This window comes from Hipposideros armiger, unplaced genomic scaffold (genome assembly GCF_001890085.2).
Source record: "Hipposideros armiger isolate ML-2016 unplaced genomic scaffold, ASM189008v1 scaffold_901, whole genome shotgun sequence".
In the NCBI taxonomy this organism is placed as follows: domain Eukaryota; kingdom Metazoa; phylum Chordata; class Mammalia; order Chiroptera; family Hipposideridae; genus Hipposideros; species Hipposideros armiger.
Window position 1 is genome coordinate 29,585 of NW_017732251.1, and position 25,369 is coordinate 54,953.

Below are 25,369 nucleotides of genomic sequence, written 5' to 3' on the forward strand. Positions count from 1 at the left end.
CACCAAAAAAATACAGGCATCCAGTCAAATTTGAAATAATGAATATTTTGTAGTGTAAGTATGACCCATGCAATATGTGGAAAATACTCATACTAAAATATTAGTTGTTGTTTATCTAAAATTCAAATTTAACTGGGCATCCTATATTTTATCTACTAAATCTGGCTATGCTACTAGTAATGGAGTCCAACAATTATAGAAGCAGTATCTGACTGAGCTCAAAATAGAAATCCTATAATCATCACTTAGTGAATGACAATATAGTCACCGAAAAATGGTACAATACACAGTATACAATGAATAAGACCACTTTGACATAATCAAAATTCACAGATTAGAATTTAGTTTAAAAATATGCTGAAACTTAGAAGTTTATAGCATAGGCTTATGTATCAAAATATCTCATCATTGCTATGGCTAACATATTTAGATGACTTTTCTTTTTCTGTTAAAATTTTTATTTTGCAAAATAAATTGGTTTTTTTGCTTTATTTTTTTATTTTGGCTTCACTGACAATAGTCCATGAGAAGAAGCCTTCAATTAGGGTAGCAGAAAATACTGATTAGAATCAATCAACACCTCTAGAAGTTTAAACACTTAAGTTAATTAATTAAATGGTTCAGTAAACTTGAAGCTAAACTCAAAAACAGAAATTGCAATGTATAAAAGGAAGCTTAGATTTTCAAAAAACAGATAATTATCCAAGCTCACCATCAACCTCACTGAAGACTCTGTGGAAATGATCAGGCAGCACATTAATTTTCAATGCAGCTCACACTTAACACCATTACTCAAAAGCAAAGACTCATGTGGTCTTCTATCAGTGAATATGATGTTCTTACAAAGAAATGGTTTAGAGATAGAGAAATTGGCAATGACCATGTGGTTTCTATTTGTTTATTTATTTATTTTAATCAAAGTTTATTGGGGTGACAATGGTTAGTAAAGTTATATAGGTTTCAAGTGCACAATTCTGTAATACATCATCTATATATCACATTGTGTGTTCACCACCCAGAGTCAGTTCTCCTATTTTGCAAAATTAACAGAGAATTTTATGTACATTATCTTTAAAAGCTAGAAAATACAGATAATCTAGAAAACAAAAATATGTAAAACACCCATATTCCCACCAACTTAGGGCAATACTGATAATATCAGAAGACTTTTCAACATATACCTATTAATACATGCCATTAGTTAATTGCCTTTTCATTAGCATATTATTTCTTAAATAAGACTTTATCTCCAGGAGCTTACCTTCAAGTGGAAGGAGGCAGAAAACAAAGACATAAAAATACAATACATCAGAGAAGAAGTGAATCAGAAAAAATAAAGCCAAGAAGGGAGATAGGGAATGTTGGGAGGTAGGGTGAGTAATGATATTTATATTTGGTAATAAGGGATGATTTCCTTGATAATGTGACATTTGAGCAGAGACCTTAAAAATATGAGGGAGCAAGTCATGTAGGTGAAAAAGTAATTACGTAAGCCCTGAAATTGTAAATCTGGGTGCACAGTCAGCAGGTCAGTGTGGTCAGTCAAGTGGAAATGACGTTGGAGAGTTGGTGTTGGAAGCAGTCCTTAAAATGACAGGATTTTACACAAAGAGAAATAAGCTATTGAAAGGTTTTTAAGTCTAAGTGAGATCCCACCACTCTTTAGTTTAAGAGAGTCACTCTGACCTCTGTGTTGAGGATAGACTGGAGCCCCGCAGAAAAGAGGGTCAGGGGGAGCTGCCAGGGTGTAGTGCCACCATCCTGGCAAGAGTGATGGGGACTAGGACCAGATGGAGGCTGGTAGCAGTGAGGATAGTAAGAAGTGGTTGGATATAAATATGTTTTGAAGGTACAGCTAACAAAAAGGAGGAAAGGAGACACCATTCCTGCCCTCAAGGGTGTTTCTCTAGTGGCAACTGACACTTATTCAATATTTGTGTGTCAAAATATACATACATGTGGAAAATGAAGTTAAAAGAAGCTCAAAAATTTGTTCAGTGTCGTATAGCTGATAATAAAAGAGCAGTGGAGGAACTCAGATTTTACTAATACCAAACAATGGATTATATACTATGGATATACAAAAAAAATACAGGCTGTAGGTTCTAACCTCATGGAGCTTGGGAAAGATTTTAGATCAACATATGAACTATAGCTAAATTATCATCCTAGGCAGTGTGTGAATGAGAGCTGAATAAGTCATCTGCATTTAAGTGCTTTGTGAGTCCAGAGGAGTAGGAAGAAAGCGCTAAAAGAGTCATGGGGGAGGACGTATAATCTGGGCCTAGTAGAAAGGGAGTATTTGAACTAGGTCAACAGGAGAAGGAGGGTATAAGTCAATAGCAACAATAAAAATAGGTCCTAGAGTTATTTAGAAATGAGCATAACATTTTCAGGACAAAGTTGACTAACATGGCTGAAACTGGCTGAAGCAGTACCCACACTATTGAAAACTTGTGCCATCTTAACCAGTTTTGTCTGATGGTCTCTTTTAAGCAGAAATGAAACATATGCCAGTATTGACAAAGAAAATAAACAGCCTGGGAATTTTCACACAGAGCCATGAGACTTTCTCAACTAAAAGAAACAAAACACAGTTTTGCTTATTCATATCCAAGTACATATTATTTAACAGCCTCCTCTCCCCACGGGAAAGTCTAGTTTGGGTTATTGACAGGTCATAGTTGATGCCATGGTGGTGATGGTTATGTGTCAAATTTTACACACTGGAGCTCCGATGTATAACAAAAAGGAGTGTCTTCATTTTTCTACAAATGAACTAAGCTTCCTGCCAAACACTATTCTGTTATAGGGCTGGGGGTGGGATGGGGACAGAGCATTCAAATGTCAATTAGAGGTGAATCATTCTTTTATGGTCTAAAATGGTCTTTTTTTATTTAAAAGTCCCTTTCAGGAAAACATTCAGTTAATTCAAAGTTCAAACTCTCCATCAGAGCTGTCATTTGTCTCTCAAAAGGACTGTCTTCCCCCTTTATGAGGCAGTTTCTGGGAAAAGAGCAAAGCTCATGTATGCCCAGGGTGGGGGCTCCAATCCATCACTGGATGAGGTCCAGATGGTGAGGAGGTGTAGAATACGTACTACAGCAACTTAATCTTGCCAGGTGTGTCAGCTTTTGTCATTCCTACATGTGTTTCAAGAATGTTCAGCTTGTGTAACATGTGGTCTATTCTTTCAGCATATCAGGGTGGTTCTCGCTCTTAACCCCTAAATCTCCCCACCTCAGTTCCTGTAGGTGCTTCAGATCTTCTGGGTTTCTTCTGCTTTCTCCATCTGGCCTCTTCCTCAGCTGGCAAGCTGTGGCCTTTGCTATGTGGCCAACAGCATTCTCTCCATGGCAACGCCATTGGCTCTTGATCAGCTACTTCTTGCGTCGTCCACAACTGCATGTGAGAAATTCGGGATCTCCCTCCATTCCACCCAGCAAAGACAGTTTTTAAGAGGTGGACGCAATCTCCGGCACTCACTTCTCCTCTGTTGTCGTCACTCCATGTTGGCCTGAGGGCTCCCTGTGAAGTGGTCTTCTTCCTGATGACCTAACAGGAAATGAGAATTCAAGCTTTCTCTGCTTCCAAATCCCTCCTCAATCTATCTGATATTTCTCCCATTCTTCAATAACCACCTCCAGAGTTTCTTGTTTAAACAGCTTTAGTGTGATATAATTCACATGGTATAGAACTTAGCCATTTTAAATGTACAGATCAATGCATTTTATCAAAATTATACAGCTTTGCAACCATCACCACAATGCAGTTTTAGGAAACTTTCCTCACCCTAAAATGTTCCCACATACCCGTTTGTAACCAAGCCTCCTCCTTATCCTGGGTTTCAGCAACCACTGGTCTACTTTCTGTGCTGGGAGAAAGGGTTTCCACTTCTGTAATGATGAACCAGGTAATTAAGACCAACTTTACCACTGAGGACAGCTCAAAATCAACTATTTATGATGTGTATGATGTATGACTTACATATGAATGATACTTTATATGAACATTACCAGATCAAAATCTAGGAAAATGTGGAAACACAATAAAAAAAGAACAGTTCACAAACTGCTTTTACTCTGAGGGCATTTGCCCATTTGAAAAATTAGCTGTAAACGGAACTGGAGTTTTAGTGGCTTCTTAGAATGAAAGCGACTAAAACCAAAAGCCTACCTGTGTAGGAAGCCTGACAAACACCACCAGGTACTCTTTCAGTCAGGGCTCTCAGAGGAAGCACAAACTGTAAGTAAGCTAATACTTTTTTGGATTTGCAGCCCAAGTATTACAAGGAAGCTTAATCTTTGAACTTGGATAACCAGACACATAAGAAGACCAACATACAAGCAAACAAGACAATATGGGCAAAAAAACAGGAGAAAAAAAGAGACAATCGAGGCAGACTCACAAAGACTTCATATATTAGAATTATCATACATGTACTGTGAAACTATACTAAACATGCTTAAAGAATTTTTTTTAATCTTGAAAATACCATAAATGAATTGAAACTGTTGAAAGTGATGTGGCAAGTTGTAAAAAGAACTAACTAGCACTACTACAGCAGAAAAACAGTACCTGAAATTTAAATCCCTACTATGCATTTTATCCACTGTTGTTGGCAACCTTTCAGAAATGCTTATTTCTATCTCCTAATACCCCACTCCTCCAACTTTACTAAACTATAGAATCTGGAAACAAAAGGAACAGGAGTATTGGTATCTCATCAGTAAATTTGTCTGCACATAGCTTCTTATTCAGTAGTTAATGCTCTTCCTACAAATTTACATCCAAATTCTTTATTGGAAGGATATAAAATAACCTACATCAAAATTGGGCAGGGATTCTGCATTCATTAGGATGCTTTCTGTTGCATGTCTCTCTCTCTCTCTCTCTCTCTCTCTCTCTCACACACACACACACACACACACACACACACACACACACAATCTTGAGCTAGCTTAAACATAAAAGAAAATCATCCTCACAACACTTTGTTCTTATAGAATCCAATTACAAAATTGGTACGTCCTCTTTCCCATGTTTGTTTCACTCAGCTTCTTAGCTTCACTTGCAGCCATGGAGAGAAAATGACTTCATATTCTCATATCTCAGATCTATCACCCTTATCCTCTGTGGCCTGGGGGCAGGGTTTTTACTATTCCCAGAAGGAGTGGGAGATGGGAAAACAAAATATTAGCTGTCCATTATTAGACAACACTGTTTAAACTCATATAAGTTTCATCTGTAGGTTCTGTAAGTCTAATAGATTGTATGGATAAAACTATAATCATCCTGCAGAAAAATATTAAACTTATAAAAACTTAAAAACATATAAAACAAAATAAAAAGACATAAGAGATTTCTGCTTCTAGTTCAAGCAAACTAGTTGATTTGAATTAACTCTTCCACTTTTCAGACAACTGAAAAAAGGCAGGAAGAAAATATTTTTTAATATTGAAAGGTATATTTTAACCTGAGTAAATAAATGGTTGTTTCCTTTCATAGCAGCTTGAAATGAATTTTTATATCAGTGTATTTATTATAGCTCAAAATAAGAAAGGGTTTCAAAATATCAAATAACAAATCAATTCCTTAATATATAAAGAACTTTCATAAATAAATTTTTAAAATATAAAAATGAGCAAGGAATTATAACAGGAACATCACACAAAAAAGAAACAAATAGTCAATAAACAGATAAAAGATGTTCACTTACACTAATAATCCAAATGTGCAACTTTAGAAGAGGATTTTTTTCCATCATCCAAATGGTAAAAATTAAAGAGACTGATTATAACCAGAGTTGATGAAGATGTGAGGAAACAGACACTCTAAAATGTGGTTGGTAGAGTATAAACTAATATAGCCATATTAATGGACAATTTGGCAGTATTGATTAAAAGTAATTATTAATACAATTCCAAAAGTATATATCCTTGATCCAGCAATTCAAATTGATGTATTCATTCCATGGTTTTATATTGTTAACACATGAACAAAACTGTATATTTAAGGATTTTCACTGCAGCATTGTTTGTGATAACAATACCGAGGGAATTCGAGGTTTACCATCATCGAAAACATGTTGAAGGTCTAGGAGCCTAGATAATACAATTAAGTGCCTGGAACTGAGAAAACCCAGTACTTCTGAAATGGCACCTGAGACAGGAACTCAGAAATGAAAAGGTAAGCCTTTCACTGAAATTTGCAAAAGTTATTCTATCTAGAGGAATTATGAATACATTGGTGTTCTGATCCTAGTGAAGACAGGAAAAGGAGCGTGATCATGGGCTGCTCATACACAGAAAAAAGAAAAACATTTATTCCAAGTGTATTCATGACAAAACAATGCAACTCAACTACATGGGATAATAGTACACTGTGTTGTGCTATCTCTGTGACCTCCCACGGGAGAATAAACTCTGAGGTTTTGGCTTCCTCGTTGCTGACCACAGTGGTACATGAGAACACGAAGTTCTACTAAGCAATTGCCTCACATTTTAAACTTTGAGAAATGCAAACACTCTCAAAATACACTGAGTTCAAAGGATCCCTCTTCAACAACTAGATGAAACAGTAGTTAGTTGCCATCAAAAACTGATGTAACAATTTTACTTCAAACAGAGAAAGAAGGACTATAGTTCCTACACCCTACGAATTCTTCCATTTAATCACCATTGATTTCTCCTGTGTTAGCTAAGTTAGCTATCAATTCTAACTTATCAATGCCAATAACTTATCAACCTGTAGAACTGAATCTTTTAGATATTGTGAGATAATAGAAAATATATATTGGTCTCTGCTCTCACTCAGTTCCTAAAACGCTTGTAATTTCCTAAGTGATAAGAATAGCAGAAGCACCTCTTGTTCCTATGTTGATAACTTACCCTTGTAATTTCCTGGGTAATAGGTTAAGAAACTGAGCCTTTAACATGTGAGCTCTGACACTAGCTCCAGGTAGATAGTGCCAGAATTGAGATAATTTGTAGAACACCCAACTGGTGTCACAGAGACCAGCATGGGGAAAAACCTCCACACATTTGGTGACCAGAAATGAAGTGTTTTGTGTGAGTAGTAAAAAAACTCATGGGTTAAAGACCCACAAGAGGAAAGAACTAGGTTTTTCCCCACACAGAAGAAAGAAAAAAACTAAGGTTTTTTCTTTAAAGATATAAAAATGTAAACTATATTAGGAGAAAAAATATTAAAAGCCCTTTATAAAATAGCAATTGTATTTTATCTCCATTGCATTTTGGTGCAAATGTACAAAGAAATAAAATGCTCTTTGCATTTTTACTAAAATAATAAATGATTTGTACCCACGTATACACATAGATGATACAATGAATCACCACAGATCTCAACAATATATTTAAGGGTAGCATCAAATGTATATAATTAGTTATTATTCTTCTATTATTTTTTTTTCATTCACATCTCCTACCATGGAAACAGGGGACAATGCACATTTTGAAACCGTAAAGCAAAAAAAAATTTTCTTTTGCATTCTATCTTGTCTTTCCTTGCTGTACCTACCCCCTTCTCCCCTTCCCTTTAACTAAAATTAAATTTCTGCCTGATGCAATTGAGAAGCATTCTTTACAAAATTATTATGTTAGTAGATTGATATATTACAAAATCATATAAATATAGAAGTAAACATGGTAGGAGTAGTATAACAAACAATATGTTTTAGAAAGTACATAGCTTAAAAATAAGCTCACCTATAATCTCAGTACCCAAAAGTGTATTTCATGATGTTTTCCTCACCTTTTGTATAATTTACACATATAAAATGGAAGTGTATTACAAATTTTTAAAAAACGTTTTAATATGTAAAATATTCCATGAAAATTTTAGTCTATTAAATTGAATAGATGGTATGACATTCCATCATTTCCATTATATAGATACATCATAATTAATTTGATCATTACCGTCACATTGGATTCCAAGTTACTTCGATTATATTATATAATAAGTAATGCTGAAGTAAGCACCATTTTAACTAAATGTTTTATATATTTCTGATTATTTCTTAAACATAACTTTCTAAAATGAAATTACTGGGTTAATGGTAAGAATATTTTTAAGATTTCTGAAACTTATCACCATATTGCCCTACAGAAAGCATGTAGTAATATTAATAAAAGCAGACCCAAGCAGTTCAATAGACTACAAACCTAACTTCATCTTCCCAGGACTGCACATAATTTTTTAAACTTTATACCGATTCAATAGTAAAATTTTGGTGACATTATTTAAAGTATTATTGCTTTAATTATTAGCAAATTAGAATTATATTTTTGAACACTTTTACAGTGAGGCATCAAAGACATTTTTCTTTATAAGAATACATTAAATTTTTGCCTTAGTTTTTGTTGTAATTTGTGCTTTTCCTAATTGGTGGTTCATATTGAACATAATGCTTTTTATGTACAGGAATATTTAATTTTATGTAGTTGACACAATCTTTTTCTAATTTTTTTATTATCTCAAGAGGCCTTCCCATTCCATATCAAATTTATATACACTAATATGTTACTTGGATTATCTTAAGCATGCATTAATATTTACCTTATTTATCTGAAACCCATAGGAATTAATTTGGGTCAAAGGACTATGGCCCAACAGCTATTACTTAGGCAAAGCCTAAATGCTTTAAGTATATCTTTTTTTTCTTTTTAAACAAAAATTATTATTTATTTTGAGTTACATGGTGTATAAAATTTGAAGAAGTATCATTTAGAAGACACAGTTATATTCTATCTCAGAAATTGCAGTAAGGTTACCTGACAGCTTTAGAAAATTTCAGTTATCTCAAATTTAGCAGCATTGAACTCAATCTGTTTTATCCTTACTAACTACAATTGCCACTTTGTAAGGAGAAACAATTACAACCAGGTTAATATTAGGAATATTTAATTGTTGATAATTGCTGGACATGGACAATGTCAATGAGAAAATATATTACACTGACATTCACAAAAGAGCCCTGAGAGAAAAAAAACACTGGAGAACATTTGGAAGAAAAGGTTGAACTAAAATATAGTAACAGTTACTTTCATTTAGTGGAAGCTGAGATTTATAAATGCATATGTATTCTAACTAGACATCTGCTCCATTCTCATTTTTTATGTTCCTAAGAAATTGGCAGGCCAGTTTCCACCAATATGATGGATAAGGCCTGCTGACAAACTCCTCTGCCACAATACAAGTTCCTGTCCCAGATGAACTACAACAATCGTGCTTTCGGATGTATTGCTGAGATCATAAGAAAGTAAATGAAATCTCCAAGAACAGGAGAGAAAAACAAGCAAAAATAGCAGGTAAAACTGGAGAAAACATAAAGGTAAGTCTGCATTTCCCTGGGCAAATGACAATACTGGAGTAGGATCTGTGGACTAAATACTCCAGTCTCCAAACCTAACACTCCCAAATATGGCCAATACCCTGACCAGATGTAAAGTGGCCTCAGGTCAATAGTAACCGCTGGCTACTGACAGGCCATTTTTGTTTTGTCCTTCACTACCTCTGGCTTAGCCTCCTTTTTTTTTTTTTTTTTGCCTTTTTTAATGAAGACTGTGGAATATTCATGCTGGACCAAAAGGTTCTAATATGTCTTTTAAATCTAATGGGGAACTTCTTTTTTTTGTTTGTTTGTTTGTTTATAGCTGAGCCATCCTGCTACCTGTTGGCAGCTCAGCGGCTGCTCAGCTCAGGCTGGACTTGAACCGCTGTTGCTCAGAGCTCAAACTCTTGAGCGAGCTCTTAACCAACTGAGCCACTCAGCCGGCCCTCTAATATGTCTTTTAAATTCAATCTCCATTGCAACGTCTTCTTCAACTATCAAAATGCAATCTACCACCAAGGCCCTGGAACTTCTTTCACTGAAAGGAGTCCATGTCTTTGGGGTATGCTTTCAAACAATTGAGCTCATAGGATAATTTTTTTTCCCTTTTCATCAAACGTCTTTATTTCACTTATTTTGTACACTATTGACCATGATATACTTGAGAGTATTGTTCAAACTACATGTGGGAGCACACCGCACAGGACTCTTTTGTTTAACCATGTAACCCAGTTGTTTTATGAGTAGAATGCTAAAGTTATAAAGCTATTAAAGATCAGAAAACCATCATAATGCTTCATACTTCATGCTGTTCACTTTAAAAAATTGACCAAGTATTTATTGAGCATCTAAAATGAAGTGGCATATTCAAACATAGGAACATTTGGATGCAAGCTAAAATATTCAATCATTAAAATTATATCTTTACAAACTAAAACATCTGGATGGCTGATGTTAATTTACAATTTTGTTCTGAATGTTTAGTATTGCACAAAAGTAGCCACATTTCATGTCTATTTTCACTTTGTATTTTCTGCATGAGAAAGCCATGTAGTAGTCTATAATTCAGTTTGTATAAGCTCTTTTAATCAACTTCTACTCAACTGTCTCACTAGACTAATCAAAAGTTTGCTTTCCTGTTTTAAAACTTATTGATGCCAACTGTGGTGGTAAGCATTTCCTAACTTGTGCCTGCTCTTCTATCCCATTCAAGTTGTATGTCAAACAAGTATAAATTGTGTTCCGTCCCCAAACTGTTTATGCCAGCTGTAGTTATTATATAATTAACATATAATTTGATTAAATATTATGTAAACTGAAGAAATATTAGTGTGAAAAAAAATGTTTTTTTAAAGAACTCATTAACTACTTTGGAAAAACTGCATAAAATTCAGTGTAAAATTGTTGTCGATTTTGTCATGGGAAAGACAACTTACAAAGATAGGAAACAAAATCATAAAAATCTAGGAAAAATTTGCCTTCAAAATGCATTGCAGTGTTGTTAAATGCTTACTTCACGTAGAGAGCAGAAACAGGAGGTGAACTGTTGTATGATGAGTAGAATTTATGCAATAAATTGAAGACAGAACTCCAGTCAGCCAAACACTTATGTGGTCTTTTGCACTGGACCTCGAAAAAGCTGGCAACCTTCTCATCACCCCTCCATCATACCAGTAAACTGAAATTCATTTACCATCCTGAGGCCATGTTGCCTGTTGAAGGGCAATGTTAGGCCATCCCTAAATGACTACCCTAATTCTCTGTTTGAAGAACACTGTCACACATGGAAAGGAGAGGAGGAATAAGCTGCCAAAATTAACATTTTTTTTTCTTTTTTGAGAACCAGCAAAGTGTCAGACACTGCTCAATTTTTTGGCATCTTTAATCCTATTTAATCCTCACAACAGTGCTAGTATAGGAGCATTATCCTCATTTTGCTAGTGATAAAAAAGAAGAAAAGGCCAGGCGAAGATATATAACATAGTTAAGGATCTCTGATCTCTGGCTGAGAAGTGGCCGGGCCTGGATTTCTCCTTAAGTCTTTCTGACTCCAGAGCCTATCTCTTTCCACCCTCCCATTTCTTATCAATCAAATACTCACTCCCATTATAAAATATCAATTTAGAGAAAATTTGATTGCTCTCAAGCTTAACCCTTGAGTGTGGTATAATGACTTGTAGATAAATTCATTAGTTCATAAAATATAATAAGAAAGTATTTATAAATCAATTGAAAAAATATTTTAATATTATATATCTTCAAAACATCTATATTTTAAAACTTCAAAATTCACAAGGGTAATCTTATAAACAATATATTTATTTTTAAAGTTTTAAAGTAAAAATTTTAAAATAATATAGACAAACCAATGACTTTTGCAGCTAAAAAAAATTTCAGTATCCATTCCAAGAAAAAGACAGCTCTCTTCAAAAAACCTGTATGCTATATATCAAATGCATAACATTCTTATATTTTCTGAGACTTTGTTATCAAAAAAGCATACATTTAAAAGGGTCTTAAAATATCTCTTTATGCTCTACCTGCCCAAAGAAGCACCTGCTCTAGGATTTATGCCTTTCCTTTAGTAAACTTATCAACATTGACCTTGAAGTATAGATGATTGGATAAAGAAGACGTGGTATATATGCACAATGGAATACTATTCTGCCATAAGAAAAGATGAAATAGTGCTATTTGTGACAACACGGATGGATCTTGAGACTCTTATGCTAAGCGAAATAAGTCAGACAGAAAAAGTCAAGAACCATACAATATGTGGGATATAAAACTGAAAACAACAAAGGAACAAGACAAACAAATAAAGAAACTAAAACTCATAGACACAGACAATAGGTTAGTGGTTATCAGAGGGTAAGGTGGGAGGAGGCTGGTAGCTGAGGGTAAACGGTATCAAATATATGGTTATGAAAGAACTGACTCTTGGTATTGAACACACAATGTGATCTATAGATGATGTATTATAGAATTGTACACCTGAAACCTATGTAACTTTACTAACCGTTGTCACCCCAATAAATTTTAATTAAAAAAAAAATTTTCCTATGGACCTAAGTGCTTGCTACTCCCTGCTTTGACATGATTTTTCCTACTATACTAATATGGATTGATTTATTGATTCATTCATCACATACTCATTAACTCATTAAAGCATTTATTCAGCAAATATTTATTGAGTTCCTACTATATACCTATAACTGTTCTACACATTAAGGATGCAGTGATAAATAAGTCACAGTCTATGCTTTCTCAGGTAGCGTACTAGTCTGTATTTTCCAGCTCCCTTAAAACTGCAAGACTGAGTGTGGGAACAAACAATTGAATTCTGGCCGTAGAAACAAAATAAATATAGATTATTTTCAAGCTTGGAATTAAAAACCTCTCAGTGATCTTCCACATGTCCCTTCTATCTCATCTCCTGGCTGGATACATGGATCCAATGTAGGACTTTGAGTTCCTAGGGGATAATAAAGCCACCAGGAAGAAAGAGCCTGGATTCCTAAAATATATGAAGATCACCGATCCAATCATTATAGCATGAGTGAGAAATAAACATGTATTCTGATTGGTATAGCCACTGTGGAAAACAGAATGGAAGTTCCTCAAAAAATTAAAAATACAACTACCATATGATCCAGCAATCCCATTCCGGATACATATCCAAAGGATAATGAGACTGAAATGAGTTTTTTAGTTCAATCTGATTCCCCTTGAGTCCCTGAACAAAGCTGATTTGTTGATATGGAATATTCTACGCATAGGCTTTTTATTATTTCTCAACCAAAAAGTTAGCATATTTTCTATAAAATAATGATCCCCATTCTCATTATTTGTTCATTAAAGAAATATATGAGACCAAACAGCAGAAATTGACTCTTGAACCTGTGGACAAGACACATAAATCCCAGAGGTTAGCAAGCCCCTCCTTATCTATCTAGTGGCCATGAATACAAGTTAATTAAATTTGAGCAAACTAGAGTAACACTGACTGTGGAGGCCTAGAACTACCAATTTAAATAAGGGTAGTATAAGATTTTTATATGTATACATTTTGCACACGTCTATTCTAAGTTATATTTGTTGATGTGAAACTTGTGTCAGAGGGCATATACTTTTTAAAATATATTATCAAAATGCCTTTAAGAAAATTAATCCAATTTAAACTTCAACCAATCGTATACAAAAGGGGTAGTTTCTATAAACCCTCCCCAATACCAAATATTTTTATTTCCTCTTTACCTTTAACACTATACAGAGTGCCATACTATTTCATTTAAGCTTTATTCTAATGATATTGAGTAGTTTTATAGCCCTATTGTTCATTTGCAGTGTGTGTGTGTGTGTGTGTGTGTGTGTGTGCGCGCACATGTGTATGTAAATTTGTGAGAGGTCTCTATTAAATTAACAACTGTTTGTCGTGTTATTAATATTTTCTAAATTTTTCCATTTGCCTTTGAAATTTCTTTATATTATGTCATACCAGAGATATGCAGAGTCAAATCATTCTATTTTAAAATAATTGTTCAAATTATCATGTGCTTGGTTTTGTTTTTAATGATTTCAAATATCTTTTCCATCTCTACATCAGAAATATATACTTAAGTTTTCTTCTAGATTTTAATGACTTTTTTATATTTAATACCTTAATATACATGGAATTATTTTAATATATAGATTTTTCAAATTGTTCTTCAATTGTTCCTAAAACACTGGTTAACTCTCTCTTTCTCCCAGTTGCTTACAATGTATTACTTAATAAAGTAAACATATGCACATAAGGATACATTTGTAAGTTACTTCATTGTCCCATTCGTCTTAAATCCTTATGTTAATATCACATTGTTTTGTTAAACAGCTGATGTATCAAAAAGTCCCACATTTAAATCCATTTATAAAATTTCATTAGCTACCCTATTTGCTTATTCCTCAAATGAACTTCAAAATTGAATTAGTCTTCCTCACTTGTTTATTCTTCAAGAGAGCTTTAAAATTACTACCAAGTTAAAATCCCAGACCAGTATCCAAGATGGCAGAGTAGATAAAAAGCTGTGCTTGCCACATCCCATGAACACATCAAAATTACAACTAAATTATAAAATAATCAACCTAAAGAACGATGTGAAGTCTAGCTGAACAGAAGTTTTATAACTAAGGATATAAAGAAGAAGCCATGTCGAGACTCGTAGGAGGGGTGGAGATGTGAAACTGGCTGGCCCCAAACCTCCCTGTGGTGGTTGAAAATAGGGAGGGATATCTTGGCCACAAAGTTTCCCCAGGAAGGAGAGAGTGACCCCAGGCCCACACCAGGCTCCTCAGACCAGAGTACTTTTGCCAGGAAGAGAAGCTCCCACAACATCTGGCTGTGAAAAACAGTAGGGATTCTGACCCTCCAAGTGGGACAAAGGCTGCAGGAAACCCAAACATCCTTTTAAAGGGCCCATGCACAGACTCACTCATTCACAGGCATTTATCCTGGGCTCTGGTGGAGGGAGAGTGATTTGAGGGGTGTCGGAATCACATAAGGTCTGACAATTAAGTTTGCGAACTCATCCTAGAAAAAGTACTACATACCTCATTGCTGAATATCACTACAGTCACCTTCGAAGTACTCCACTGGGGAGCTATGCACCAATGCCAGTGCCTAGTCCACCTTTCAAAGCAATTTTGGAACTCTTTTTCTGGAATGGCCATCAGAGCTGTCATCGTATTACCCTTGATGTCCTGAAGGTCATCAAAATGTCTTCCTTCCAATATTTCCTTTATCTTTGGGAAAAGAAAGAATTCATTGGGGGCCAGATCAGGTGAGTAGGGAGGGTGTTACAATACAGTTATTTGTTTCCTGGCTAAAAACTCCCTCACAGACAGTGCCGTGTGAGCTGGTGCACTGTCGTGATGCAAGAGACATGAATCATTGGCAAAAAGTTCAGGTTGTCTAACGTTTTCATGCAGCCTTTTCAGCACTTCCAAATAGTAAACTTGGTTAACTGTTTGTCCAGTTTGTACAAATTCATAATGAATAATCCCTCTGATATCAAAAAAGGTTAGCAACATTGTTGCAACAAGTTTGTGAACTTAATTGTCTGACCTCATACAGGGAAAGACTGAGTTGTGTTGCTGTGGGCAGAGGACTAGAGAGACAGTTGCCATTTTCCCTGTGTGGGGTCCTTTTCCCATGCAGCTTGCAGGCAGGTGCCATCTTTCCTGTGTTACGCCCACACTCACACACACATTCCCACTGACAAATTTGAATCTAAATTGGTCTGGTGAGCATTGCTTATTCCACCCTGGTGACTCACTGAGACCCTGCCACATTCAACTCCATACCACATGAGGCTTTATCAGCAGCTGAACCATATGGGAGTGACACCTGGCAGCAGGCCTCGGAGTGTCTTGGCTTTTTATGGAGATGTCCCAGACCAGGTACTGGTAGCAGCTACCCTTGGTTTGCAGTGTGGCCTCTCTCACACAGCTCCAGGTCTACCACAGTCAGCAGCCAACCATGAATCACTTTGTAACTTCTACTAGGTAGTCTCTAGCTGGTCACAGGCAGTGCCTGACCTTGGCCTTCACTGGAGCTCCTCCCAAGAAGCCCCCAAACCAACACACTTGGAAGTTGGCTTCAGATCACAGCAGAATACCACCCAATTAACCCCACAAGTGGCAAACCAAAAAGGTGGTCTCAACAGGCACCAGAGCCCATTGGGGCAAATCTTACTCAGTGGAATAAGGCCCCCGCACAGCAGCCTATAAGCTGTAGATGTGGCTAAACACCACAGCCAGTCATCCTGAGGGTCAATACCACCCACTTACATGCCAAAAGTAATCAAGCCTCAACTATACCAGAAGGGCACACACAACCCACACTAGGGATACTCCTGAAGTACCCAGCACAGGTAACCAGGAAGACTGTGTCACTGAGGCCTAAGGGGCACCTATTACATAAGGCCACCTGTCAAGACTGGGACACATAGAAAATCTACTGAATACATAGAAACAAACACAGAGAGGCAGCCAAAATTAAGGAAGAAAGAAATACATCCCAAATGAAATAACAGGAGAAAACTCCAAAAAAGAACTAAAGAAAATGGAGGCAAGAAATCTATCAGATACAGAGTTTAAAACACTAATTATAAAGATGCTCAAGGAACTTAGTCAGAACTTTAACAAAAAGATAGTAAGATAAAAAGGACATAGAAAGCATAAAAAAGAACCAGTCAGAAGTGAAGAATACAATAAATGAAATGAAGAATGCACTAAAAGGGATTGCCAGCAGACTAGATGAAGCAGAGGATTGAATCAGCGACTTGGAAGGCAAGGTAGCAGAAAATAGCCAATCAGAACACAAAAAATAAAAAAAAATTAAAAAACAAAATAAGAATATAGTTTAAGGGCTCTTCGGGACAACATCAAGCCTAACAACATTAGCATCATAAGGGTACCAGAAGGAGAAGAGGGTGAGCAAGGAATTGAAAACCGATTTGGAGAAATAATGACGAAAAATTTTCCTAACTTCATAAAGGAAATAGACATACAACCCAGGAAATGCAGAGAGTCCCAAACAAGATGAACCCAAACAGGCCCATACCACAAAACGTTATAATTAAAATGGAAAAGGTTAAAGACAAAGAAAGAATCTTAAAAGCAGCAAGAGACAGGTAACTAGTTATTTACAAAGGACCTCCAATAGGATTGTCAGCTGATTTCTCAACAGAAATTTACAGGCCAGACAGAAGGATTTGGCACAAAATATTCAAAGTGGTGGTAACCAAGGACCTACAACCAAGGGTACTCTACTCAGCAAGGCTATCATTAAAAATTGGACAAATAGAGCTTTCCAGACAAGAAAAAGCTAAAGGAGTTCATCACCACCAAACTGGTATTACAAGGAATCTTAGAGGGACTTCTTTAAGATGAAAAAGAGATGGGCCAGCCGAGTGGCACATTGGTTAAGAGTTGGCTTGGGATGCCAGCTCTGAGTAGCAGGGCCCCGGCTCGGATCCCACATTATGGCCAGTGATGCTGCACCCTCTACAGCTAAGATGGTGAACAACAGCTTGACCTGGGGCTGGGCTGCGGAGAGTAGCCAGCGACGGCGTAGGCTGCAGCGAAGCTGCAGTGAGCTGCCATAAGCTGCCATAAGTGAGTGGCTTGGAGCCAGCATGAGCGGCCAGCAGCCAGGGTGAGCTGCCAAGAGCCGCCATCCAGAGGCCAGCGACCGATCTGACTCAGCTGGGAAGAACGCAATGATAATACCAACATGGGCCAGTGAAGCAACGTCCTCCTGAAGAACCAAAGGACAGCAACTTATGTGTTCGCCTCCCCCATTCCCCAATAAAATCTTTTTAAAAGTAAAAATAAAAAAGATGAAGAAGAGAGAGGAAGGAGAGAGAGAGATAAAAAATATGAATAATTAAATGAAAATAACTACATATCTGTCAATAATTATTTTAAATGTAAATGGATTAAATGCTCCAAACAAAAGCACAGAGTGGCTGAATGAATAAGAAAACAAAACCTTTACTTAGGCTGCCTACAAGAGACTCACTTCAGATTTAAAGACACACAGAGACTGGAAAGTAAAAGGATGAAAAAAAAAGTTATTTCATCAAAATGGAAAAAACAAACAAAAAATCTGGGATAGTAATACTTATAACAGACAAAATCGACTTTAAGACAAAGGCTATAACAAGAGACAAAGAAGAATCGAGTAATCCTACTTCATATTTATTACAAGAAACCCAAAATTTTACTTTAAGGATATATGTGAATCCGTATGTTCACTGCAGCATTATTTACAATGGCCAACAACCTGGGTATCTGTTGATAAATGAATGGATAAAGAGTTTGTGGTACACATATACAATGGAATATTGCTTGGCCATGGAAGGGAATGGGTTCTTGCCATCTGCGGTGTCATGGATGGACCTGGAGGGTATTTTTCTGAGTGGAGTGTCAGAGAAAGACAAGTGCAATGTGATTTCATTTACATGTGGAATCTAAAGAACAAAATAAACAAACAAACAAAACAGAAACAAACTCATAGATACAGAGAACATTTTGATGGTTGCCAGATGGGAGAGGGTTTGAGGGGGTGGGGGAAAAGGGGAAGGGATTAAGAAGTACAAATTGGTTGGTACAAAATAGTCATAGGGATATAGGGTTTAACATAAAGACTATAATCAATAATATTGTAATAAGTATGTATGGTGTCAGATGGGTACTAGATTTATTGGGGTGAGAGATGGGAGGAAAATTGGGGGACACGTAAAGGCATTAAGAAGTCCAAATTGATAGTTACAAAATAGTCATGGGGATGTAAAGTAAAGCATAGGGAATATAGTCAATAATATGGTAATAACTATGTATAGGGACAGGTGGGTACTAGACTAGTCAGGGGGATCACTTCTTAAGTTATACAAATGTCTAATCACTATGCTTTATACATGAAATTAATATAAAATAATATTGAATGTCAACTCAAATTAAAAAATTTTAAAAAGGGGGGAAAAGGTGAAGAGCACTAAGATGTTCAAACTTCCAGGTGAAAAACAAATAAGTCATGGGGGTGTAATATACAGCATAGGAAATATAGTCATAGTCAATAATATTGTGATACTGTGGCATGGTTACAGATGGCTGCTGGACCATGGTGATCACTTCTTTAGGTATATAAATGTTGAATAACTGTGGCATATACCTGAAATTATATAAAGTATGTTAGCTATATTTTTAATAAAAATCTTTAAAAATAAAAAATAATAAAATAAAATTACTATCAATTCCAAAAGTATTCTAAAGGAATTTTTTAAACATTGCATTAGAAATTAATTTATAAATTAATTTTAAAATAATATTTAGCCTTTCTATTCAGTAATATGGATGCAGCATAATTTAGTCACTTCTAATTTTTATGACCCACAGTATGTATTATTTTCGAATAGATCTTGCTAATATAATATTAAGGAATATAATATAGAAAACCATGTACAAAAGCAAATAGGAGTGCACCAGAAAACCACACACAGAATACATAACATACACATACCTACGTAATGATAAAGATGTGCTCTGGCACATGAAACGTCTTTCTGTATTACTTACAAGTCATTCCTGGTATATGGAAACCTATTGGTTTATGTATATTTATTTATAACCAGTTTCAATCATTGGAATCATGGCAGAAAAACAGGTGACACACTCAAATAGATAACTGATAAGAATTTCAAGAAGTCTATATAGAGAGACTAGGAACCCAGCAAGGAGTGATGAAGCACCAGGGACTTCATTACCTTGACCAGCCTGCAAGGGTAAGGGGAGAGTGTTGTGCTGCATTTCTAGAACACAGTGAGAAGACCACCTGAACAAGCCTATGGCCTAACGGAGTAAACAGTAAATCAATACCATGATTTCATTCTGCTTCTACATGCTGCTCTCCAGCTGGTGCCTTCTATTTGGTGAAACCAAACAAAAGGCAAAGAGCAGAGGAATATATTTAGAAGACACATAAATATATTTAGAAAACTTCAATCTTTCTCCCAGGAAGAAAAGTGCAGACACGGACAAAGAAGGGCTCTCAAGAACCAAATAGATCAGGCGACTAGACAAAGAATTATTTTCTAATAGAATTGAAACCTAAGCATCTGGGAAAAAAAAAAAGAAAGAATGAGAAATTTTACAAATGTTGACAAGGATAAACACTGAAAACACTGAGTGACTAAAAACAGATTAGAAAAACAAGTTCAGGATGATTCAAGTCATGTATATTGATTGAAAACAGATAGAAACAATATGTATTTTACATACATTAAGCTACTTATTAAAATAATTTCAAAGAGTAAAAACATGAAAAGAAAAAATGTATACTAATTTCAGGGTTAACTCTGAGAAGAGAGAGAGTAAAACCCATGGGGATAAGAAGGCTTCCATTTCCACTTTATTTTTACTAAATTAACAGAGATTTGATACCTTCTAAACTCTAGGTGGTGGGAACTGAAATTTCTGTTATACTTTCTCTTTACTTTTCTGCATGTTTTATATATTTTATAATAAACTATAAAATTAAAAATCAGTGTGAGAAGAAAAAACAAGAGCAGTCCAGCCCCTTAGAGAAGGCAGCTGCCATGTTTTCTCACTGGTACAAATCAAGGTCTCTGAGTGAGGATGCACAAATTGAAAGGGCAGAAAGTGTCTTCCTGTATTCTTTCAGCAGCCTCTGCTCCATAAGCCAAGCCTATCTTTCTCTGCCCAATACCATCTTCCTCAGAGTCAGTGAGACTTACAACCAGATTCTGGCATTAGGTTTTCCCTAACCTTAGTTTTAAGTGGTATTGCCAGTTTTTCTCCTTTACTGTTGCTTGATTTTAGAAGGAACCTAAGATAACCAACATTAGCTGTTGGTAATGATGGTAGGCATCATTTTAGACAGTTCACAAGAATGAATCAGTGTAAATGAATCAGTTTGTGTTAAGGCTCTGCAGACATTGTATTGTTAGTTTATCTGTTTTCTCTTCCTTAGTAGTTTATAAGTTCCTCTGGGACAGAAAACATTTTTTACTTATATTATTTATCTCTGTGTCTTCAGCACCTGGCACCAGTGCCTGATATCAATCAAAGCAAACACATGTGTTCAAGATGTAGTATAAATTTAGAAGTATAGAGCATTGCACAGTAAGAAAGAGGTTATAAGAAAAGAATTTTGAGAATGGCTATCTCTGATAATGAAACACAATTATTGCAAATTGGGACCATTTTAACAATTTCTGTACATGGATCAATAGTAAGATATAAGTATTATTCTATAATGCATGCATGTATGAAGTTTATAAATTGTGATATGTTTTAGATGAAGTAGAAGTCCATTGACCTAATTTTTCCACTGAAGGTGTTCTAGCTATTACATTTTTCTTGCTTTTGTTTTAGTTTCTTTACTTTCCTAAATTTCAAACTAATGAAACACTTGATAAAATAATACAAGCTTCTGTATAACTTTTGCCTAGATAAAGGCCCTTTATAGCTATTTTTCCCCCTATTCAAGATTCAATTAATGGATTTTCTGTTGCATTTAGTTTTCATGTCCCTTTAGTCTCCTTAATCCAGAAGTAACTCCCCGCTCAATACACTTTTTTTGTTCTTTATGACATTGCCATTTTTTAGGAGTCCAGATGGTTTGTCTTATAAAAAGTAACTCCATGTGGATTTGTCTGATGGCTTCCTCATTTTTAAATGCAGGTTAAACATTTTTGGCAAAAGTACTATTTCTGTGATGTTGTATGTCCCAAAGATGTGTGCACCATTGCAGGAAATACATAAATTCAGTTTTGTTCCAATATTAATCATGCTAAATTTAATCAATTGATTGAGGTAGTGTTACCAAATCACTCCTGTAAAGATATTGTGTTCTCTTTGTTATTAAATTATCTGTGGGGTAATGTTGAGACTGAATATTCTGTTATCCCAATGAATTTAGTCTCTATTGATTATTCTTGCTTCAATCATTACACAGCTTTTACAAAATAATAATTATCTATCACTCATCCTACATTTATGAACTGACATCCTTTTGTAAAGAAGAGTTTTTCCTCCAAACACCCTTTATTTCATTATATGTACTCATAGATTCTATTTCTGTCTTCAATGTGTTATAATCCATTATCATTTTATCATTTTTTGATGCTCTGATTGTCTTGTTTTCAGCCAGTGGGAACTTCTGAATCATTTTGATGCACCTCCAATATTTTTTGAGCAATTCTTTGCTTTCTGACCCAACAATATATTACAATCTTTCCTTTTACTTTCCCTTTTCCAGACCTTGAAACAGCCTTTACTCTAAGAATCCTGATCCCTTTTACTGGGGATGATACTCAGATCCTAAAACCTGAGAACAATAGATGTGCTCATTGCTACTGAGCTGTAGCCTAAATAAGTCTCTGATCCATCTCCACTGCCTCCTCCACTGCAGTAATCTTCATTTTGCAAGTTAGTCTTCTGAGAATTTGGCTTTCCTTCAACCAGTCAGAGTGATCTTTCCAAAATACAAACCTGTGTCTGTCGAACCCAGGGCAAAAATATGTGTGTGCATACACACATTCATGTACATCATGACACTCTTAAAGCCACTTGGTGGCTGTCCTTTGGCTGTAGGATAAACACCAAAATCATTAGCATAATCAAAAAGACGCCACATGGCCTGTCCTTTCCCAAGACCCTAATCACATTTTACCCCAGCCTTAAATGAATATGACTGGTATCTTTATAAGAAGAAGAAATATAGATACATACATGTACAGAGGAAAGATGATGCGAGACAAGGGAGAAGATGACCACCTATAGGCCAAGGAGAAAGGCCTGGAACAGATCCTTCCCTCAAAACCTTAGAAGCAATCTTGCCTCTACATTGATCTCAGATTTTCAACCTCCAGGGCTGTAAGAAAATAAATTTTGTCTGATAAGCCACCCAGCCTGTGGTAGTTTGTTACACAGCTCTAGGAGGCTAACTCACTGCCAGTCTTCTTTTTAGTACACTAGCATTTAGCACAGAGAATTGCACACCAAGGACACTCGATAAAAGTTTTTTCATGTGAATTGAATTAATCACCATGTTATAGTATGCCTTCCCAATTAGAATGTAAATAACTTAGGCTTTGGAATCAGAACTCAGTACAAATTCTACCACCTTATTAGCTGAGTGACTTTGGGAAAGAAAGCAAATCTAACTCATGGGAGTAATTCCATCATTAAATGAGACACTGTGTATAAAGTATTCAATATAGTACTTGAAAAATAGTAGACACTCAATAAATATTAACTATTGTTGCTGCTATAATTCTGTATTATACGTGTAATAAAAATATGATGAGGCAGAATGAAGAAATATATAGAAGTACATTTTAGTGATCTAGTGTAGGGCAGATAACTTAAAATACACAGGATATTTTCTTCAGCATCTTAATTATAAGTGAACTGAAGAACAAACTAAGTTTCTCCAAAGAAGAATGTCTCGCTTCACTGTGTACTAAAATACTTTATGGGAATATTCCTGCTGTTTGGCTCTCACAACCAAGAGTCATTACCAGGACACATAGCCCCAGGGTGAGACCAGCCCAACTGCCCAGACAGTTCCCCGTTGACAGGCTATCAAGTTTCAGCCTCAGAAGGAGATTTGTCCAGGGATAAAATCTGAAAGACTAAAACAACCCCAGATAACATGAGAATGGGACGGGGCTGAAATGGGGGAAAGTAGATCTGCGCACCGAACAACATTGTTACTCCCTTGTAGAGAATGGCGTTTTCACACCCGGATCATTTTAGTGTTTGGATGTAAAAATTTACATAAAATAAAAGCAGTGAAATATGTGCATTAGGGTGAGAACCTTCAATCTAGAAAAAGATACTGTTGTTTTTGTTAAACACACACACACACACACACACACACACACACACACACACACACACAAAATCAGGGCCCCTCATCTCTTGAACCACAACTAGGAAATGAAGACTATGTCAGGTAACACGTGTAATCAATAAACCTACTTAACCAAAGAAGCAACAGAGAAGAGAGGGACAAAGAAGAGCCAATTGTAAACTGAAGTGGTGAAGAGTGAGACCCACTGGCCTCAACCATCTTCTGTGACAAGCTGAGATCAAAATTTCAAGTTTAAGAAACACAGTCTGTCCTCTTAGCAAATTTCCAGTATACAATTCAGTATTGTTAACTATCTCAGCACTATGTTGTACATTAGATGTCCAGAACTCATTTATTTTACCTAACTGAAGCTTTGTACCCTTTAACCACCTCCTCATTCCAGTCCGCACCTTCCTGCTCCTAGCAACCACCATCCTACTCCTGACTTCAATGAGTTTCACTATTCTAGATTCCACATATAAGTGAGATCATGTCAATAAAGTTGTTAGAAACACACACATACACACCATCTGCCATCTCGGTTTGCAAAAGCAGACATTGGTAACTGATTATCTCTTTTCCTTTATCCTTTAAGGTGAGACTAGGATGCTTCTGTGCTCCTATAGGTTCACCAGGTCCTCACAGGCCAAATTTTCCTATAATTAATCAAGAAAATGCTCTAATTTGGGCCAGCCGAGTGGCTCAGTTGGTTAAGAGCTCGCTCAAGAGTTTGAGCTCTGAGCAACAGCAGTTTGGTTCCTGGCCTGAGCTGAGCAGCTGCTGAGCTGCCAACAGGTGGCAGGATGGCTCAGCTTAAAAAAAAAAAAAAGAAAAGAAAAGAAAATGCTCTAATTTCAATTAGGATTATATGAATTGGCATGCTGCTCTCACAACATTCCTGGAGAAGTAAGCCCTACTTGAAATACTGCAAATCAAAATTATTCTTACATTGGAAATAAGACAACTCCTCATCTCAAGGTAGTCTTCCGGTCTGTATAGTCCACAGGTACAAAACCTGCTGAGTCTCCCAAGACCAGTGTCTACCTGAATGAACTTTCCCACCCAGCAGAACAAAACACCTACTCCTGTGAACATACTATATCCCAAATTACTTGACTCTCTCAAGATTGCCACATCCTACCTCCAAGTGACCCCCATGATTTCTCCCCATCTAAGACAACTCCCCACCCACCCCTGTAAGCCATGAGACATATACCCACAGATGAAACACCAGCACCTCTTCCTCCATTGTTTCCAATCAAGTAAACTTCTCTGAAATTTGGGAGATTACAAAAAAGAAGAAGGGAGACTTCAGGGATCTTTCTACTGGAAATTTTATTCTTTCTACTTATTATATTCAGAGAACAGTACCCTTTGAATAAAAATAAATGAAATGTGGTTAATGTTTTCAAAATAATCACAGCTTTACATATGCATTGACGTGCTCTTTGATAAAGATGTGTGCTTGTTTTCTTTTAATAACTCCACGTTCTAAGGCTGACTTTTGAGACAATGCTGTATTACAAACACCAGGTGGGTCACAAGCACTAATGATATCAGAGTATAAACCAGCCACAACCCTCCCATTAAAC